The 20,890-nt window shown below is 45.9% G+C and overlaps 1 pseudogene; it reads right to left on the bottom strand.

Moving 5' to 3' along the window:
- Positions 1-16,214: 16,214 nt before the first annotated feature.
- LOC124803567 lies at positions 16,215-16,332 on the bottom strand (annotated as a pseudogene).
- Between the last annotated feature and the right edge of the window lie 4,558 nt (positions 16,333-20,890).

Below are 20,890 nucleotides of genomic sequence, written 5' to 3'. Positions count from 1 at the left end.
CGGTCCCCTACGGCACTGCGTAGGATCCTACGGTCTTGGCGTGCATCCGTGCGTCGCTGCGGTCCGGTCCCAGGTCGACGGGCACGTGCACCTTCCGCCGACCACTGGCGACAATATCGATGTACTGTGGAGACCTCACGCCCCACGTGTTGAGCAATTCGGCGGTACGTCCACCTGGCCTCCTGCATGCCCACTATACGCCCTCGCTCAAAGTCCGTCAGCTGCACATACGGTTCACCTCCACGCTGTCGCGGCATGCTACGAGTGTTAAAGACTGCGGTGGAGCTCCGTATGCCACGGCAAACTGGCTGACACTGACGGCGGCGGTGCACAAATGGTGCGCAGCTAGCGCCATTCGACGGCCAACACCGCGGTTCCTGGTGTGTCCGCTGTGCCGTGCGTGTGATCATTGCTTGTACAGCCCTCTCGCAGTGTCCGGAGCAAGTATGGTGGGTCTGACACACCGGTGTCAATGTGTTCTTTTTTCCATTTCCAGGAGTATGTATATATATATATATATATATATATATATATATATATATATATATATCTCACATTATGAGGTAGTACGATATTCATAAAGCTTTTATGTCAGGTGACTCTGGCCGAGAAGCCTATGTAGTTAAATACATGAGAAGCCTGTTACTTCAGAATGATTATAGTCAAGACACATCGAGAATGCGGATACTAAGCATGTGCAGATTGACGTTAGATCTGTGCTTTAACTACATTCAATCTGAAACTAAAAATGATTTGATGATTCAATTGAGTTAACTAATAATTTCCACAACAGCGGCTACCACTAAAATAGGCACCTCAAGACCATCTCACCGTCCTACTGCACTGCCAATTGGTGATAATTTCAAATGTTAGTAAAAATTCCGAAACACCGCAAGAAGTATGAAACTTTTCTGCCTGTGAAAGGAACACTGTCGTCGCTGATGATTTTGCATTCTGTTGGACATTGCAGAAACTTCCAGCGAGGAAGTTGTTAATAAAACAAAGAAATTAATTTTTGTAGCAGCTGAGACATCATTGTTTTACCGTGTCACGTTTGAACGCATTTTACGGTAATTTCAATGGATTACTTCCCATCGAAAGCGTGGGCCCGTAAAGACATAAATCGAACGTACGACTCCATGTCAACCACACGACCCTGGTGGCGCGAATTACGGTAAACGTTAAAATGTTCAGTGCGTTGTCAGGGGTACATAGTTTACTGTTTTCGGTTGTGAATAGCAGTTGAAAACGTTGCAGTTTCGAGTGCTGATAGTCCCGCATGGTGAAATTTAATTCCTCGGTTCTGTAGTGTGGAAAGTTGTTTGAAATTTGGTTAGGACTTCGGATGGCTTCCAAATGAGGATAGCAAGAACTGTGTAGATTGTCATGGACTCACCTCCGTGAAACTTTGCAAGAGAGATACAGATGCTGATTTTTCTTTGCAATTGTACTACGCCGAATGTCACTAGAGGACATCTGTAAAAAAGAACACATGTTTTGACATTTTCAAGTTATCCGTCATTTTAGTTTCTTCTTAGATAAAGACTATAGGCTACAAGCGACAGCTTCTGAAACACAGTAGTATACGAACATCGAGTGCGACTACAACGGTTTCTAAAAAATTGTTCAAATGGCTCTGAGCACTATGGGACTTAACACCTATGGTCATCAGTCCCCTAGAACTTAGAACTACTTAAACCTAACTAACCTAAGGAAATCACACAACACCCAGTCATCACGAGACAGAGACAACGGTTTCTGTCGAGAAGTATCTTACGTCATTGTCACGAACGAGAGTATTCCAGTGGGCGAAGAAACGAATGTTGTCAAAATACGCGAATCGCAATTAATTGATTTAGAGAGATCCGGTTTGTGCAGACCTCCGTTGTGGCCCTCCACACAGTGGTGGTTGGCGTTCCTACCGAGCTGCTGCCCGGCGGCGGATAGCTTCCGATAATATTCAATGATTGGAACTCGTGCGCTCACTGGCCCGACCACATGTTATGTATTACCAAATACTTTTGATAGACCTGAAAATAGGATTTTAAGATCTCGAAACCGGTTGTGGTTTGGATAAATATTTGTGTAACTGAAGCGAACCTCTCTAAATTAAGTTATTATGGCTCTGAGCTGCGGATGACCTACGTACCAAATTGTGGGGAGTGGAATATAGCTACTAGCAAGTACCAGACAGGACGACCGTTGAAAATGTAGTTGAACATTTCTGGGTATTTGGCGGCACTGGAAGAGAATACTGTAAGTGCTCTACAGTTCGAGTTTATTCAAGGGAGAATAGAACTTTACTCTCTGATAAAGCACTTTATACCGTCAGCACGAAAGTGATAACAGACAGCTCTAAGTCATCCAACATCTTAAAGAAAGAAGGCTTTCAACACGAGTTTGTGAATAATTCTGTTAAATCTGTTGAGAAGTTCCATGCCCTCTTTTGCATGTCTCCTCTCATTTTTATCAATTTTATTAATGTTCTTTGTCATTACACGGTAGTAACAGACCGAATAAGGTTATTGTAATGAGAGTATTTGTACTGGGAGCTCAAAAAATACGTTTCACTTGATTCCTAAACATGTTTTACTTCCTTGGGTGGCCTGTGCGAGGCGAACATCGGAGTACGCGGCACATTGCGTTTCCGGTTGGGGGCTGCACTTCCCTGAATTCTGTGGGGTTTGTACAATAGGCTTAAGCCCCTGGCGGAACGAATAACGTCGGTCGAGTTTCGCCTATTGTATGCAGGGCGAAACGATCTGTGAGACGTCTGAGTGTCGTCACAGTTTATGTGTATACCGTTCAGGCGCGTCCGGAACGAAGATTCCTGGCACCGACTGACTGCATTGTCCTCCTGATTCTGAGAATACTTGTGGACTGTGCCCTGCTGTGTGCGACTGTCTGGCACCGGATTGCCGGTGGTCCAGGAAGGTTGTTTTCGTAGCCGGTCAAACGGCAAGTTCAGTGCCCTCAGCTGAATAGCAGAGGCATGATTGGTCAACTTAAACTGAGGCTAGTGGACGTCATAAAGCCCTGCTCGAAATTGGAGGGAACGGTCGCTATTGACGCGAATGATGCTTTGAGGCAGTGTGGGGGAATTCTGGAATCAGAACTGAAGGCTGATTCGCAGTTTTCGAGTAGGGAGTAGAGCAATGTTGGCTTCGCTCTTGCGTTGCGCGGGCAAGGGATTGGGGATCTGATCTTCCTCAGTCTGACGGTCTTGCGACTTGGTCGCTCGTTTTCGGAAGAACTTAGAATTCTCGGACAGCCTCCGCGGCCAGGGGTTGACACAGAGTTGCTGCACGGCAGAAGTCGGCGCCTACATCATCAGGACGCTGCCTACCGACGACGTGCTGCAGATTTAAGTACTGGTACAGTATTTCGTGGCTCCAGCGTTGTAGGACCTTATCAATTTTATACTGAATCCCTCACCAGCACGAGCGCTCGCTTTGCTAGAAGTCCACCTTGCTTGTTTCTCCATGCGATCCCATTTGAGCTCTCCAATAGTAATTGCAATACTGCTATATAGTCGGGAGATTAATGTTCGATTCATTAGGACCTCCAGTCATTATCGTCATTCTATTGCATCACAGAGAGTAGGAGTCCCTTGTTCTCGAGCCAACTCTTATTCCCATAATATTTCAGTATACCCTATCTTTAATTTACTGTGTGTGTTGACAATCATGTGCATTTATGTTCTGAGATATAATAAATCTCATTGTAATGTTTAATACGCATATCATTTCGTAGATATAGGAAGAATCCCATTTCCTGTTGTTTATTATGATCAAGTTCTCTTTTTTTGAGTAGATTACAATTTTTTTAAAACATTGTCAGTGTGCACTCCTTATTTTACCAACTAGCATGGTCACCATCACTTCCTTCCGTTACTGTTGTGCTCATAATTAATTAGCTGGTAGATAAGGAGGGGGTCGACTGCATGTCTCGTTCTCATGCAAAATTCGTCTGAATTAAAGAGGTACAAACTCTTCTCAACCTCGGCACCTCGCACTGTATCATCGGTCAATCCATCTGTCCACACACAGAGCCGGCCGCACTAGCCGTTCGGTTGTAGGCGCTACAATCTGGAGCCGAGCGACCGCTACGGTCACAGGTTGGAATCCTGCCTCGGGCATGGTTGTGTGTGATGTCCTTAGGTTAGCTAGGTTTAATTAGTTCTAAGTTCTAGGCGACTGATGACCTCACACGTTAACTCGCATAGTACTCAGTGCCACTTGAACCATCTGAATCCACACACAGAACATTCAACAGCTGTGGAGATAGTCGATAAAAAGAGATGGGTGGCTAGGAAATGGGATGAATCCTCCCTCTTTCGACACCTATATTTCTACAGATTGACGTTGCTTGGGAAAATTGACCATACTGAAATTCTCCCGATATTTTTGACTGGCATAACAAGAGTGTACCCGGGTTACGAGAAAAAAGCATTGCTGCCGGCGGCTTAGTCATGAAACAGGAGTATTCCAAGGGTGGACAAACAAATGTTGTCAAAATATACGAATCGCATATAATTAATTTAGAGAAATCCAGTTTGTACAGACCTCAGGCGTGGCAGTCCGCACTGCTGCCCGGCGGCGAGCAGCTTCCGCCAACATACAATGATTGGAACTCCTGCGCTCACTGGCTCTACCGTAGTTTCTACATAGAAGTAAATGAAGTTACTGCTTTCATTTGTTATTAACAGTGACTTAGTAAAAGTTTGTTTTTCGTCATTGTCCTAGTGACCGCTGTAAACAGCATCCATAACTCGCGCCACCAGAGTCGTGGGGTCGACATACAGTTGCACGTTAGATATACACCGAAGCGCCAATGAAACTGATGAAGGCGTGCGTATTCAAATACAGAGATACGAGGGGCGTTTGAAAAGTCCGTGCAAAAATAAAAACTACTTACATGTTTGAGATAAACCTTTTTTATTTTTCGACATAGTCTCCTTTTAGACTTCTACACTTCGTCCAACGATGTTCTAGTTTGTTGATCCCTTCCGAATAATAGGAATTGACCAAGTCTGCAAAATAGGTATTAGTTGCTGCAATCTCCACCTCATTTGAATAAAATCTTTGTCCCGCCAGCCATTTCTTCAAATTGGGGAACAAATAGTAGTTCGAGGGAGCCAAGTCTGGAGAATAGGGGGGATGTGAAACGAGTTGGAATCCTATTTCCATTAAATTTACGACCATAACTGCTGAGGTTTGTGTTGGTGCATTGTCGTGATGGAAAAGGACATTTTTGCGGTCCAATTGGCTGCGTTTTTCTTGCAGCTCGGTTTTCAAACGGTCCAATAACGACGGATAATATTTACCTGTAATAGTTTTACCCTTTTCCAGATAGTCTATGAGATTATCCCTTGCGAATCCCAAAAGACAGTCGCCATAACCTTTCTGGCCGAAGGAATGGTCTTCGCCTTTTTTGGTGAAGATTCTCCTCCCTTGGTAACCCATTGTTTAGATTGTTGTTTGGTCTCAGGAGTATAGTTATATATCCATGTTTCATCCACTGTGACGAAACGACTCTTAAATTCCTGCGGATTCTTCCTGAACAGTTGCAAACCATCCTTGCAACACTTCACATGATTCCGTTTTTGGTCAAGCGTGAGCAATCGCGGAACCCATCTTGCGGAAATCTTTCTCATGTCCAAATGTTTATGCATAATATTACGTATCAGTTCATTCGACATACCCACAGCACTAGAAATCTCACGCATCTTAACTCTTCTGTCATCCATCACAATATCGTGGATTTTACCAATGATTTCTGCAGTCGTAACCTCCAGAGGGCGTCCAGAACGTTCAGCATAACTTGTGCCCATATGGCCACTCCGAAAATTTTGAAACCATTTATAAACGGTTCTAATCGAAGGCGCAGAGTCACCGTAATGTTTATCAAGCTTCTCTTTAGTCTCCTGAGTCGTTTTGCCTTTCATTAAGTAGTGTTTAATCACCACACGAAATTCTTTTTCGTCCACTTTCTTACAATCACCCTGCTTCCTTGATTCGCAAGAATGCCAAACATAAAGAAATAGACCAATATGGCTGAAACTTGGTGTATGGTCTTTCCAAAGATGCTACTAAAAAAACATGACCTCGATACGCGCAGGTGATGCCATCTCTCGGACTTTTGGCGGACATTTCAAACGCCCCTCCTATGTAAACAGGCAGAATACGGCCTGCGGTCGGCAACGTCGATGTAAGATAAGTGTCTGGCCCAGTTGTTAGATCGGTTACTGCTGCTACAATGGCAGATTATCAAGATTTAAGTGAGTTGGAACGTGTTGTTATAGTCGGCTCACGAACGATCGGACGCAGCATCTTCGAGATAGTTATGAAGTGGGGATTTTCCGTACAACCATTTCACGAGTGTACCGTGAATATCAGGAATCCGGTAAAACATCAAATCTCCTACATCGCTGTGGCCGGAGAAAGATGCTGCAACAACGGGACAAATTACGACTGAAGACAATCGTTCAACGTAACGGAAGTACAACCCTTCCGCAAATTGCTGCAGATTTCAACGCTCGGCCATCAAAAAGTGTCAGCGTGCGAGCCGTTCAACGAAACATCATCATTATGGGCTTTCGGAGCCGAAGGCACACTCGTGTACACTTGATAACTGCACGACACAAAGCTTTACGCCTCGCCTGGGCCCGTCAACGATGACGACTACAAACATGTTGTCCGGTCGGACGAGTCTCGTTTCAAATTGTATTGAGCGGATAACTTGATAAAGCCATGGACCCTGGATGTCAGCATGGGACGGTTCAAGCTGGTAGAGGCTCTGTAATGGTGTGGGGCGTGTGCAGTTGGAGTAATATGGGACCCCTGATACCTCTAGACACGACTCTGGCTGGTAACACTTACGTAAGCATCCAGTCTGGTCATATCCATCCATTCATGTCCATTGTGCATTCCGAAGACTTGGGCAATTCCAGCAGGACAATGCGACACCCCACACGTCCGGAATTTATACAGAGTGGCTCCAGGAACACTCTTCTAAGTTCAAACACTTCCGCTGCCCACCAGATTCTCCAGACATGAACATTACTGAGTACACATGGGATGTCTTGCAACGTACTGTTCAGAAGAGATCTTCACCCCCTCGTACTCTTACTGATTTATGAACAGCCCTGCAGGATTCATGGTGTCAGTTCCCTAGAGCACTACTTCCGATATTAATAGAGTCCATGCCACCATGCCACGTCGTGTTGCGGCACTGCGAGCTCGCTGGGGCCCTACACGATATTAGGCAACTGTATCAGTTTCTTTGGGTCTTCAGTGTATATCGTTAGGAGCCTGCGAGTTCGGCAGGTAATCGTTCTTGGGTATTACCTATTTTATTTATAAGAGACTCCGTGCACGACAGTGCGTGAGTACTTGTATCTCGCAGCTTGGAGTTTAGTTCCGACTACTCGCCTTAATACGACCGAGAATATTCCATAACTCCAGAAAATTTTTATTTGCAGCCCTTATTGGCTCTTTATCACTGCACCTATCGCCCAAAAAATCGCCGACATACGCCATATGAAAGTAATTGTAAGTGTTTTCAAGCCAATCTTTCCGTTGAAATCGAGCAAAATATATTTTACATTTTTACATGTGGTTGTGTGAAACCCAAGTTCTGTCACAGTGTACTTACTACACGACTTTGTCCTCAGCACGCAGTAAGTGCATTTTCCATCAAATTTCGTTCTCACTACAGCACTGTCTCTGCATTTCATTAAAAAATTGTATCCTTCACCACACTTTCTGAACCAAAAACCGAACAAGTTAGCGGAGAAGACAAGGAACGGAGGTATCTGTGCGAGAATAATCAATTTTTTCACGACGTTCACACTGTATCTGTCTACTTGTCGGATATTCTTCTCTGTAGTAATATCGAATCAGAATTCTACGCACTAACTTTTTATCAGAATCGTCAAATTATACAATTTCCCTTTTCATTTACACTGAAGAGCCGAAGAAACTGGTACACCTCCCTAATATTGTGTAGGGCCCCCGCGAGCACGCAGAAGTTCCGCAACACTACGTGGCATAGACTCGAGTAATGTCTCAAGGACTGTCCATAAATCCGTAAGAGTACGAGAGGGTGGAGGTCTCTTCTGAACAGCACGTCGCAAGGCATCCCAGATATGCTCAATAATCTTCATGTCTGGGGAGTTTGAAGGCCAGCGGAAGTGTTTAAACAAGAAGAGTGTTCCTGCAGCACTCTGTATCAATTCTGGACGTGTGGGGTGTCGCACTGTCTTCCTGGACTTGCCCAAGTTCGTCGGAATGCACAGTGAACGCGAATAGATGCAGGTGATCAGACAGGACACTTACGTACGTGTCACCTATCAGAGTCGTATCTAGACGTATCAGGAGTCCCATATCACTCCAACTGCACGTGCCCCACACTATTACAGAGCCTCTACCAGCTTGGACAGTCCCCTGCTGTCACGCAGGGTCCATGGATTCACGATACAATCTGAAACGAGAGTCGTCCGACCAGCCAACATGTTTCTAGTCCAACAGTCGAATGTTGGTGTTGAGTGGTCCAGGCGAGGCGTAAAGCATTGTTTCGAGCAGTCATCAAGGGAACACGAGTGTGCCTTCGGCTCCGAAAGCCCATATCGATGATGTTTCGTTGAACGGCTCGCACACTGACACTTTTTCATGACCCTCTATTGAAATCTGCAGCCATCTGCGGGAGAGTTGCACTGTTGTAAAGTTGAGCTATTCTCTTCAGTGGTCGTTGGGCCCATTCTTGAAGGATCTTTTTCCGGTCACAGCAATGTCGGAGATTTAATGTTTTACAGGATGCCTGATATTCACGGTACACTCGTGAAACAGTAGTATGGGAAAATTCCCACGTCATCGCTACCTCTGAGATGGTGTGTCCCATCGCTCGCGCACCTACTATAAACCACTTTCAGACTCACTTAAATCTTGACAACCTGCGATTTTAGAATCAGTAACCGATCTAACAATTGTGCCAGACATTATTTGTCTTATATAGGCGTTGGCGACCGCAGTGCCTTATTCTGCCTGTTTACATATCCCTGTATTTGAATATGCATGCCTATACCAGTTTCCCTGGCGTCTCAGTGTACATGCATACTCTGCTGAGAAAAGGTTATGACCACCTGCTTATTAGCGTATTAACCATATGTAAAACGCAATACAACGGAGGTTATGTGACACTGATTCGAAAAATCCTCGGTGGTTAGCAAGAAGTACGTGGCACGAGATGTCTATGCACAGGTTACGCATGTTCCATAAATTTCCGATCAGTAGTTTTTGGGCGTGAAGTTGGCCCCAGAAATACATATGTTCATTTGGTTCAGATAAAGCGAATTTTGTGATAGAGATATCAAGGTGAGTGTTGTGTCTAGACAAGACAGCCTAGACACAATGCGAGGAAGCCGAAAGGCACGCGCTTAAACTCACGCAGGCTGGCGTGAGGTCTGAAACAGGATACGTAATGAATGCTATAAAGAAAAGTACGTAGCTTCTGGAATACTTAACTTTAATCCACATTTGTAGAACATCGCTCTTGATGATACCTTAATAGAATCTCAATATCAATTGAATACGGCGCCTTGCTAGGTCGTAGCAATTGTAGCTGAAGGCTATGCTAACTATCGTCTCGGCAATTGAGAGGGTAATTCTCAGTGAACCTTTCCTAGCAACGTCGGCTGTACAACTGGGGCGAGTGCTAGTAAGTCTCTCTAGACCTGCCGTGTGGTGGCGCTCGGTCTGCAATTACTGACAGTGGCGACACGCGGGTCCGTCGTATACTAGCGGACCGTGGCCGATTTAAAAGCTACCACCTAGCAAGTGTGGTGTCTGGCGGTGACACCACAGTGAGTTCACAGTCATGCTCATGAAACCAGTGTAGCACGGCTCTGTCATTGTGACACGGACAGTTATCTTGCTGAAAAGTGCCATCGGCATCGGGAAGGGCTTCAAGCATGGAATGCCATTGGGCAGTTAAGGTACTGGACAGCTGTCTTGATGCCTTTCATTACTACAACAGACCCCAAGGAAAACTAGGTGAAAGAAAGGCCCGCATATCATAATACTGCCCCCATCAGCCTCCGTCTGTAGGGTGGTGTTCTTTTTTATTTTTTTAGCAGCTGTGATAAAATACATGGTTCGTCCGACAAACCGACACGTTTCCATTGATCCGTGGTCCACTATCGTCTCTCCATGATCCTGTATGCACTCCAGTTGTAATTGACAATGACATTGGGTCATCTGCTGTGGAGCTACACATTCCGCACTGAACGGTGTGCTCCGAAACGTTCCTTCACCAACACTCTACTCTGTAGCCAGATATGCAGCAGATCGCCGCCTATCGTGCGGAAAGCCTCCGACTTCCACTTCAGTGATGAGGTGTGCACGTCCAACACATCGTAAACTACTCGTTGTGTCAACACCCTTCAACCACTTTCCTTAGTTATATAGTAACTTCAGCTCGCTGATAACTCAACACCTATCCGCTGGAAACGTCGCCAAAGAACAGCACGGGAAAGACAGAGCTCTCCCGTAGTCAGTAAATCTCGTGAGTCTCTCGGGACTAGGATTAGGGTGTATGCAGTTGTCGCACGAGCGTTACGTGAAATAACAAAAAGGACGATAGTAGTACACGTGGTAGTAGTTATTTATCAATAAAGTGTCTTACCTTTATGTGAAAACTACCTTTCATTAAGCACCTACACTTTTTGAAGTCTCCTAATTAACACAGAGTACGGCATACGTAGATGAAGATTTTGTCGAGTCTTTTAATAAGTCTTGTCTCCCAACGGAGGTTTCATTTGGTTTAACAGAATATCCTGTTGTCCTCTGGGTAGACTTTCAACCCGATTCTGTAGATGTGACGTCCTCATCATCACTTTTACGTCCAATAGATATAACAAACTTTTTAAGTTCCTGCTCCACTTAACTATAACAGGACGCCTTTCTCCTTTTCCAGTTTTTCTACCATGACCAAACGCTTTTACCTCTAGTAGTTTTGCTTCTTTAATTATCTTTGTCTCAGTCCCTTTAAAATTTTCAATTAATATTTTTTGACATTTCTTGCAGATTTTTTTAAAATCTGTCCCAAGTCGCTAGGGTCCTCCAATGCTGCTTCTCCCATGTGGTTTACAATCTAAAGATAAGCACACCGGACAAAAAATTAGTCATCGTCTCCGGCACTGATAATGAACTCAATTCGGCAAGGAAGAGTCCTCAAGTTCCTTCAGGTACACTATACTCAGCTGAAGGCACTCATAGATGACTGAATCAAGCCGAGCTATCTTTTTCCGAAGATGTTGACTGCTATATAATATTTACCGTTGGAAGTAAAATCTATGTACTACTTCTGTTCCTACACTATGAGATCAAAAGTAGACGGACACCTGGCTGAAAATAACTTACAAGTTCGTGGAGCCCTCCATCGGTAATGCTGGAATTCAGTATGGTGTTGGCCCACCCTTAGCCTTGATGACATCATCCACTCTCGAAGGCATGCGTTCAATCAAGTGCTGGAAGGTTTCTTGGGGAATGGCAGCCCTTTCTTCACGGAGTGTTGCACTAAGGAGAGGTATCGATGTCGGTCGGTGAGGCTTGGCACATCCCAAAGGTGTTCTATAGGATTCAGGTAAGGACACTGTGCAGGCCAGTCCATTACAGGGATGTTATTGTCGTGTAATCACTCCGCCACATGCCGGTATTTGAATAGATGCTCGATCTTCTTGAAAGGTGCAATCGCCATCCATGAATTGCTCTTCAACAGTGGGAAGCAGGAAGGTGCTTAAAACATCAATGTAGGCCTGTGCTGTGATAGTGCCACGCAAAACAACAAGGGTTGCAATCGTCCTCCATGGAAAACACGACCACACCATAACATCAAAGCCTCCGAATTTTACTGTTGGCACTACACACGCTGGAAAATGACGTTCACCGGGCATTCGCAATACCCTGCCATCGGATCGTCACATTGTGTACCATGATTCGTCACTCCACACAACGTTTTTTCACTGTTTAATCGTCCAGTGTTTAAGCTCCTTACACCAAGTGAGGCGTCGTCTGGCATTTACCGGCGTGATGTGTGGCTTATGAGCAGCGCTCGACCATGAAATCCAAGTTTTCTCGCCTGCCGCCTAACTGTCTTAGTACTTGCAGTGGACCCTGGTGCCATTTGGAATTCGTATGTGATGGTCTGGATAGATGTCTGCCTATTACACATTACGACACTCTACAACTGACGGCGATCTCTGTCAGTCAACAGACGAGGTGGACCTAGGGATGTATAGGAGTGTGGAAATCTCGCGTATAGATGTATGACAAGTGACACCCAATCACCTGACCACGTTCGAAATACGTGAGCTCGTCGGAGCGCCCCATTCTGCTCTCTCACGGTATTAAATGACTACTGAGGTCGCTGATGTGGAGTACCTGGCAGTAGATGGCAGCACAATGCACCCATTATGATAAAAGTAGGTTTTTGGGGGTGTCCGGATACTTTTGATCACATAGAGTATGTTATGTGGATTAAGTCTGATTTCGTGGGCCATTCGAGGCGCCACAGGCAGCAAGAGTGTTCCTCAAACCAGGAACGCCTGCGTACAGCCCAGTAAACACGGTTGTCGTCGCCTTATTCACCGACCATGTTGAAATGAAGATCCTGGTTCGTGTTCACGGTAATACGAATTAGTCGGCCCAAGTGATGTTATGAAAAACACCCCCAAAACATCTCGGAATCAACTGTGGCTTGAAATAAAACTTACACACATACTTCCGGCTAAACGCCCCATTAAGCTGTCGGTGTACAACGCGTTGCACCATTCGGAAAGAGGCAAAATCGCCACATGGGTTTACACTACACGCCTCAAGGCAGCTAATGTACGGTATTTCTGTATCGTCTGACACAATGTACACGTCCAGCCTTATGTGCTGCTGTAAGCAATGGCCTTTTCCGAGGTACACAACTCGTAACGTCTTCATAGGGTCCGCTTCGCAGTGTTCGCTTTTGAAACTGTTTGAAATGGACCTTCATTCCCTGATACCAGCAATTCCCGAGAAGCATTTCCACTCATCTCCTTTCACTGTCCGTTAAGATCTACCTGTCACCTCTGTTCCTACGCTGTGGTACTTGACTCTTAGTGGTACACTGCCCTTGTAGACACGTTAGGGAGTCCACGTTAATACACCAACAAACTAGGCAATTTGATTTACGTTGTGGATACGCAGAAACAAGATAGTTACTGCCTACCATTCTGTTATGTCTGCATGACGAGCCATCTCACTGGACTGATCTGCCTCTGGTAGCTGAGTGGTCAGCGCGACAGAATGTCAGTCCTAACGGCCCGGGTCCGATTCCCGGCTGGGTCGGAGATTTTCTCCGCTCAGGGACTGGTGTTATGTTGTCCTTATCATCATTTCATCCCCATCGACACGCAAGTCACCGAAGTGGCGTCAACTCGAAAGACTTGCACCAGACGAACGGTCTACCAGACGGGAAGCCCTAGACACACGGCATTTCCATTTTACTGGACTGATTCCACGAAGCCGACAGGCATACACAGAACATTCATCGCATGACTTGCGTCAGCAGTGGTCACATGACCATTTGGTATCGGTTCTGCAGTTCTGCATCATCTACAGCGCTCCGAAGTGACTGGCGTGCACCCTTGGGAAGGTGACTACCATTTAATTCGGTGAGTTTAATTTTGGACATGTTTTGGAGAATACAAGACACTCAAAATTAGCATTAGTTTTCAGTCATATGGAAGGTTAAATGTCGGAATACCAAGGAAGAAATGGTATTTATGTAGATGGAAGATGCTAGGAAGCCTGTTCCAGGAAGTGAAGTAGAAGAAAGAAAAATATCTATCTGACTGGATTTAGGTTGCAGTGGTAGGAAGTTAATCACATAGCAACAAAATGCTTTCTTCTAAAACCCTATTCACAATGAACGCAATTTATTGCAAATTGAAACTAATTAAAGGTCAGGGAGACGAAATAAAAGCTTTGAGGATTGCTGATGTATTTTGTTGTTACGTCATAGACGGCAAACGAGTGGAAAGAGCAGTTGACTGGAATGGTTAGTGACTTGAAAGAGGTTTATAATTTTGTCGTCAATTAAAGTAAAACAAAGGAATGGGGTGTTGTCGAATTAAACCTGTTGATGCTGGAGGAAATAGTAGTAGGTCAGTTTTGCTAACTGGACAGCAAGATAAGTCACGAAGCCCGAAGTATAGATGATGTAAAACGCAGTCTGGAAATAACATGAAAAGCATTTGTGAAAAAGAGAAATTTGCTAACATTGAATTCAGATTTAAGTATCGGAGTGTTTTTACTCAACTAAGGAGATTGTGTAGTGTCGTGGCACACTTTTCAGATTTTCACCTCTAGCCAGCCCTGTGTTATAAGTTCAATACACACTCCTGGAAATGGAAAAAAGAACACATTGACACCGGTGTGTCAGACCCACCATACTTGCTCCGGACACTGCGAGAGGGTTGTACAAGCAATGATCACACGCACGGCACAGCGGACACACCAGGAACCGCGGTGTTGGCCGTCGAATGGCGCTAGCTGCGCAGCATTTTTGCTCCGCCGCCGTCAGTGTCAGCCAGTTTGCCGTGGCATACGGAGCTCCATCGCAGTCTTTAACACTGGTAGCATGCCGCGACAGCGTGGACGTGAACCGTATGTGCAGTTGACGGACTTTGAGCGAGGGCGTATAGTGGGCATGCGGGAGGCCGGGTGGACGTACCGCCGAATTGCTCAACACGTGGGGCGTGAGGTCTCCACAGTACATCGATGTTGTCGCCAGTGGTCGGCGGAAGGTGCATGCCCGTCGACCTGGGACCGGACCGCAGCGACGCACGGATGCACGCCAAGACCGTAGGATCCTACGCAGTGCCGTAGGGGACCGCACCGCCACTTCCCAGCAAATTAGGGACACTGTTGCTCCTGGGGTATCGGCGAGGACCATTCGCAACCGTCTCCATGAAGCTGGGCTACGGTCCCGCACACCGTTAGGCCGTCTTCCGCTCACGCCCCAACATCGTGCAGCCCGCCTCCAGTGGTGTCGCGACAGGCGTGAATGGAGGGACGAATGGAGACGTGTCGTCTTCAGCGATGAGAGTCGCTTCTGCCTTGGTGCCAATGATGGTCGTATGCGTGTTTGGCGCCGTGCAGGTGAGCGCCACAATCAGGACTGCATACGACCGAGGCACACAGGGCCAACACCCGGCATCATGGTGTGGGGAGCGATCTCCTACACTGGCCGTACACCACTGGTGATCGTCGAGGGGACACTGAATAGTGCACGGTACATCCAAACCGTCATCGAACCCATCGTTCTACCATTCCTAGACCGGCAAGGGAACTTGCTGTTCCAACAGGACAATGCACGTCCGCATGTATCCCGTGCCACCCAACGTGCTCTAGAAGGTGTAAGTCAACTACTCTGGCCAGCAAGATCTCCGGATCTGTCCCCCATTGAGCATGTTTGGAACTGGATGAAGCGTCGTCTCACGCGGTCTGCACGTCGAGCACGAACGCTGGTCCAACTGAGGCGCCAGGTGGAAATGGCATGGCAAGCCGTTCCACAGGACTACATCCAGCATCTCTACGATCGTCTCCATGGGAGAATAGCAGCCTGCATTGCTGCGAAAGGTGGATATACACTGTACTAGTGCCGACATTGTGCATGCTCTGTTGCCTGTGTCTATGTGCCTGTGGTTCTGCCAGTGTGATCATGTGATGTATCTGACCCCAGGAATGTATCAATAAAGTTTCCCCTTCCTGGGACAATGAATTCACGGTGTTCTTATTTCAATTTCCAGGAGTGTATTTTCCCATCCGATTTTTAAATAATGACATTCATTTTTACTCGCTTTAGTCTTATTCTGAAATTATAAAAATTACTCCGGAAAATTAAGGTCGTTTTAAACGTGAAAACATGTTCCACAGTAGAACATGTTCATGCAAAACTAAGCTCCTAAACTAAACTCCTCCCGCACAGGCCATGAAGGCCCAAAGGTACCGACCGGCCGCCGTATCATCCTCAGCCCACAGGCGTCACTGGATGCGGATGTGGAGGGGCTTGTGGCCAGCACACCGCTCTCCCGGCCGTATGTCAGTTTCCGAGACCGGAGCCGCTACTTCTCAACCAAGTAGCTCCTCAGTTTGCTTCACAAAGGCTGAGTGCACCCTGCTTGCCAACAGCGCTCGGCAGACCGGACAGTCACCCATCCAAATGCTAGCCAAGCCCGACAGCGCTTAACTTCGGTGATCTGACGGGAACCGGTGTTACCACGGCGGCAAGGCCGTTGGCAGAACATGATCATGTACCTAGGAACAAATATTCGATTGAAACTTAGAAGAGCTGCAATGGAGAAAATCTCGTAAATACTGTATTTAGTAGTCTATTTGTTACATTAGAACTCTTCAACACGCCAAAAAATCGGTAAGTGAAATCAAATTAAGCAGAAGCAGTATCAAAAACCAGTTAGAAGTTCAAGACACTTTGAAACAGAAGCTGTTGGTAACTAATAGAAAATTCCATTTTGAAGACATGTCAAATGTTTAAGACGTTAAAGAAACTCAGTTCATTTGAAAGTATCACGTATTCCGGTAAAATATCTTATTCTTTTTCAAGGTACATAACGAACGAAATAAGGCTTAGCTGTCCACATGTCCCATAAACAGCTCTAAACATACATAGCGTTTTACTCAGCATAAAATCCTCTACCTAAAGAATTAACAATGTGTTCCAAATGGCTTTAACGTACCATAAAGCAGTTAAATGCGTAGAACCCAAAATATTAACAAATGCTGTGCGAAATGTAACCTCACGTCTAGCAACAACAAACATTATAAAATGGTGAAAACTGCTAATGGCGGTCTCCATTGTGCATTCCTTCAAGTGATTCTAAAATTAGTGACTAGACTGAAGTACCGATCAAGAAACGTCGTGTATTCCTACGTACACTGCTTTCTAGGAACAACACTCTCCTCTATTTGTCTGGAGTGTAGCCTAGTATAGAATAGACATGTGGACGATAAACAGTTTAGGCAAGGAGAAAATGGAGGCTTTCTTGAAATGTGCTGCTCCTGAAGAATTATGAAAATTAGATGGGTAGAATAATTAATGAAGAGGAATAAATTTATGGCACGCTATGACTAAACGAAGGGATCGGTTGATATCACACACCCTGAGACATGGGGAAATCGTCAGTTTGATAATGGAAGAAAGTGTGTGTGTGTATGTGTGTGTGTGGGGGGGTGGGGGTGGAGGGTACAAGTTGTCGATAAACAAAGGGATGAGTTCAGTAAGAAGGTTCAAAAGGATGTAACTGTCAGTTATCAGGAGATGAAGAGGGACGATGAGCTGTGTTATACCACCCTTCGGATTAAAGGCCACAACAACCACAAATAAGACACTACTGTTTCTCGTGTTCAAAGAACTTTATACACCATGTTTTTCATTTGAGAACGTATCTGAGTCGTAGCTATGTCCGGCTCTTCGAAAAGCGCGCCAGGCGGATTGCTTTCGCTTCGCGTCTAGTGTTTGCGGTGGCGCTTTCGGTTTGGCGCGCTGTTTGGATCGCTACCGCCCTCTGGCGGGAGGTGGAGTAAGTGTACGGTCGCGTGACGATCGAGGAGTACGTACTGAGCGGTGACCGAGAGAGGTGGTGGCGCGAGCGGGGCCCTGTTTGGGGTCGTCAACTGCTCGCCACGTGCTTTGTCCGACCTCTTGGCTGTCAGGGGTTAAGTCTGCCTTACCCGCATGTACGCGGCTTATGAAGCATAGAAGCCGTGGTGCAGGAGATCAGCGCGTGGGACCGTATGTCTTCTTATCGGCCGTTGAAACCACTGGCAGCTGTTGGCTCTGACGAGCATTTGGAAGTACAACTTGTTCCCGGCGCTGTGGTGGAGTGTGAGAAGTTGAGTACTGTTTTTATGTAACAGAGTTAGTTATATAAGACGGGGTTTTTCAAGTTCTAGTGAAGCGTATGCGTTTCTCCAACAGCGGTTTTGTTAGGGTCTTCCCAACACAGTTTTCGTTTGTGGTAATTGCTTCTTGGTCGGGCCGTTTCATTCACACCTCGATTGGGTGATTTAGGGTGGGTGTCGCGTGTCTCTGTGGTTCGGAGTCTGTGCAGGCACCGTCCTTGTTACACCTTCTGGTTTTGGGTAGCTCTGGGAGGTGGTGGCTTGTAATGGAAGTTTTGGGGCTGATCTGCTGTGGTCCTGTAGACCACCAATAACTATTCCGCCTATTGTGATTTGGGCCCCTTTACACGTGTCACTCCCTCACCGAGCTAAGGAGAAATTTTTTAGGAGCTGCCTTAAATGTGAAGGTTTGTGTGCTGGCTTATTCACATTTATCTTGTACCAACTGACAGGTGTAATATAGAAAGAAATTTTCACTCTACAGCGGAGTGTGCGCTGATATGAAACTTCCTGGCACATTAAAACTGTGTGCCGGAGCCAGACTCGAACTCGGGACACAGTCTTAAATTGCCAGGAAGTTTCATATCAGCGCACTCTCTGCTGTAGAGTGAAAATTTCATTCTAAAGACATCCCCCAGGCTGTGGCTAAGCCACGTCTCCGTAATATCCTTTCTTCCAGGAGTGCTAGTTCTGCAAGTTTCGCAGGAGAGCTTCTGTGAAGTGTGGAAGGTAGGAGACGAGGTACTGGCGGAATTGAAGCTGTGAGGAAGGGGAGTGAGTCGTGCTTGGGTAGCTCAGTCGGTAGAGCACTTGCCCGCGAAAGGCAAAGGTCCCGAGGTCGAGTCTCGGTCCGGCACGCAGTTTTAATCTGCTAGGAAGTTTCAGGTGTAATGTAAGTTGTTTAACTGGCGAGAGACAACTATTTTAGCTTTAGTACAAACTAGTTACTTAAAGGTTTTTTTTTTAAGGAATTGTTCTCTTATAGATATAACAAGTTTAAAATCTTATTATGGGGAAGTTGTTAACATCATACCTTGCAATATTTTTTACATACAGACATTTACCAGCTATTTAAAAGAGTTTATTTAATTGTTGTCTTATATACACTACTGGCTATTAAAATTGCTACACCACGCAGATGACGTGCTACAGACGCGAAATTTAACAGACAGGAAGAACATGCTGTGATATCCAAATGCTTAGCATTTCAGAGCATTCACACAATGTTGGCGCCGGTCACGACACCTACAACGTGCTGACACGAGGAAAGTTTCCAACCGATTTCTCATACACAAACAGGAGTCCACCGGCTTTGCCTGGTGAAACGTTGTTGTGATGCCTCGTGTAACGAGGAGAAATGCGTACCATCACGTTTCCGACTTTGATAAAGGTCGGATTACAGCCTATCATGATTGCGGTTTATCGTATCGCGACATTGCTACTCGCGTTGGTCGAGATCCAATGACTGTTAGCAATTTTAATGGCCAGTAGTGTATATAGACGTCAAGTTAAAATCTTACTATTGGGAAGTTCTTAACGTCATACCTTGCAATATCCTGTACATAGAGAAAATTTGCCAGCTATTTAAAAGAATTCTTTTTAATTGTTGTTTTATAAAGAAAATTTGTCAGCTATTGGAAATTGTTTATGAATATTATTTTTTAAATGCCAGACTTAAAGGTTTATTATTGAGAAAGCCTTTTGAAATAAAAAGTTAACCCTAGCAGTGTGTGTCATTTCACCAGCATCTCCTGGGCCGTACTTCTACGATAACGTGTTTGGAATAACATGTGTACTTGAGTTTTTGTTTGACGGTTCAGTATCACTTGCTGCAGTTTTCTTTGGGATGCTCCGTTTATTGAACGATGAATTATAGTAAGCATTATGCAGTGCACACATGTAAGCAATCAATGGCCTGCAATGACTCTTTCTATATTAAATAGCACACCGTAACGGGAGCATATGTAACTCCCCAGTATCCAGCCCCTGGTAACAGGCTTCGGCTAGGTCCAGTATTTTTGACCTGATATAGCTGCTAAAACTTTAACAGGGCACGATGCAGCTCTGCTCATAAAACGCAGTATATTCTGCGTCACTCGCTAGTCCCCGCAGCTGCGGCGCTGGCACGTTCTCCAGCGCGGTCCAGAGTACCTCAGGGCAGGCCTGGCCGCGGAGGCGACTGGATTGGCTCCCGGCGATTATCGAACATCGGCTGCGGCGGGTAAATATAGCGAGGCCAGGCGGGCGATATTCCTGGACGCGGCCGCCGAGGGCCACTTGCGAAGCGGCCAGAGCGGGCTGGAAGCTGCGGCGTATCATCGCGACCCGATGACGCAAATCCACGTTCCGAAATGCTGACACGTGAAGGGGCCTCGCCAACTGTGTGCTGCTCACCGCAGCGCAGCCCACGGCTGCGGTATGCTGGCCGCTTACCAGTGACGTCAACTGCGATGCGTAGTGGGCGGGGCCATTCTGACGTCGCCAACGTTGCTTAGTTAGTTGTTCGAATGTTTCATGGATCATAACAGCGACCCCTCTCTTCGAAGCTTTCTCACAAAGGAAACCCCCCCATCGCGCCCACTTCAGATTTAGTGGTAAAATGGTCGAGTGGATAGTTCGTCAAAAACGGAACACAGATAAAATATGAAAACCAGTGGAAGGTGTACTGAACTGTAAGAAAGAATAAAAATAAAAGCAGTCACCCATACAAGTTTAAAATGTGCAAAAAATTAGAAATAAAGAAAGGGGCACGAGGGAGATTTGGACACGACTCTCTGTCTGTCTCTTGGCAGAGAAACACCGTGATCACATAACCACGATGCAGTGGCTATTCAGATTCGCTAAATGTTGCAAGTCCTGAGCTTGGACCGTTCACTGTTTCTGTTTTGCCTCCTTTTTCACAGTTCAGTACACCTTCTTCCTGTTTTTACGCTTGA

This window comes from Schistocerca piceifrons, chromosome 6, assembly GCF_021461385.2.
Source record: "Schistocerca piceifrons isolate TAMUIC-IGC-003096 chromosome 6, iqSchPice1.1, whole genome shotgun sequence".
Classification (NCBI taxonomy): Eukaryota; Metazoa; Arthropoda; class Insecta; order Orthoptera; family Acrididae; genus Schistocerca; species Schistocerca piceifrons.
The sequence above is the reverse complement of the archived record's forward strand: the minus strand, read 5'-3'. Positions and strand labels throughout refer to the sequence as shown.